This window comes from Etheostoma cragini, chromosome 8, assembly GCF_013103735.1.
Source record: "Etheostoma cragini isolate CJK2018 chromosome 8, CSU_Ecrag_1.0, whole genome shotgun sequence".
NCBI classification, from domain to species: domain Eukaryota; kingdom Metazoa; phylum Chordata; class Actinopteri; order Perciformes; family Percidae; genus Etheostoma; species Etheostoma cragini.
In genome coordinates this window covers 1,153,466-1,154,538 of record NC_048414.1, presented here as the reverse complement: position 1 = coordinate 1,154,538, position 1,073 = coordinate 1,153,466, and the positions used below count along the sequence as shown (strand labels likewise).

Below are 1,073 nucleotides of genomic sequence, written 5' to 3'. Positions count from 1 at the left end.
CAGAGACGATAGGACGGAGCTCAGAGACGATAGGACGGAGCTCAGAGACGATAGGACGGGGCTCAGAGACGATAGGACCGGGCTCAGAGACAATAAGACGGAGCTGACGGAGCAGCGATGTGGACAAAGAGGAGGGAGACAACGACGTTTAATCCGGAGGAAAACTCCAGTCCAGCTTCTGGTTTCTGGTTCTAACAGACGCTTTGAGATTCTGGCTTTCAACGAGGACTCGAGCTGCTGCCGTGTTAATCCGAGACCAGTTTCTGTCCTTGAAGACAAAGTCTGGATTCTGGGCTCAGATCTGTTCAAATCAGATTGTTTTTTTCTTCTTTTTCTCTTCTCTTCTGAACGCTGCAGATGAAGCAGAACAACAACAGTTTCTGTCTCCGTTCTCTGTTTGGAGGCTGAACCAGCAGAGCCGACGGTGAGCGGTGTGTGTGTGTGTGTGTGTGTGTGTGTGTGTGTGTGTGTGTGTGTGTGTGTGTGTGTAGATACTAAATAACGTGCAGTGAAAGTGATGAATAGTGAGTGTCCTGCATTCTCATACTGACTAGTACTTGCTAAGTGTACTTTTGGTTTGTTTTTCCTCATTGGGAACCCCTTACTGAAAATAAAGGAAAATCTTAACGCTACGTAATGATGGACCTGTCAATCAATTTTAATTAAGTCCACGATTAACTGATGAATGGTTTTGCTTACAAAATATTAGAGAATTGCAAAAAAAGCGTCCCCGTTTCCCAGAGCCCGAGGTGACGTCTTCAAACGTTTAACTTTGTCCGAACAACAGTTCTAAAGTTGCTTATAAAGGAACTTCTGCTTACTAATTATCACATTAGCTCCCTTTACTCTTCTGTCAACTGACACAACGTTATTTTAGGGAATCGTGTGTTTGTTTGTCTCTTGTCTCTGTTTCCACACACTGACGTCAGCTCCATAAAGAACTGGTTTCGCTGTGGAAGAGCTCCACTGTTCTGCACAGAGTGGGCTTTAAAGCCCACCCAGCACCGACCGGGTCTCAGACCTGATCCCCCCACAGAGGGTCGGACCGCGCCGAGACTCTTGCGGCTGAATCA

At 46.5% G+C, this 1,073-nt stretch overlaps 1 protein-coding gene across 1 annotated transcript in view; it reads left to right on the top strand.

Annotated features, from left to right (window-relative positions):
• Positions 1-92: 92 nt before the first annotated feature.
• The window catches only part of LOC117949745 (leucine-rich repeat and transmembrane domain-containing protein 2-like), a 9,886-nt gene continuing 8,905 nt past the window's right edge, over positions 93-1,073 (top strand). The window contains exon 1 of the mRNA XM_034880279.1: positions 93-424. The gene's annotated coding sequence lies outside the window, so the exon portion shown is untranslated. The remainder of the gene's footprint in view (positions 425-1,073) is intronic.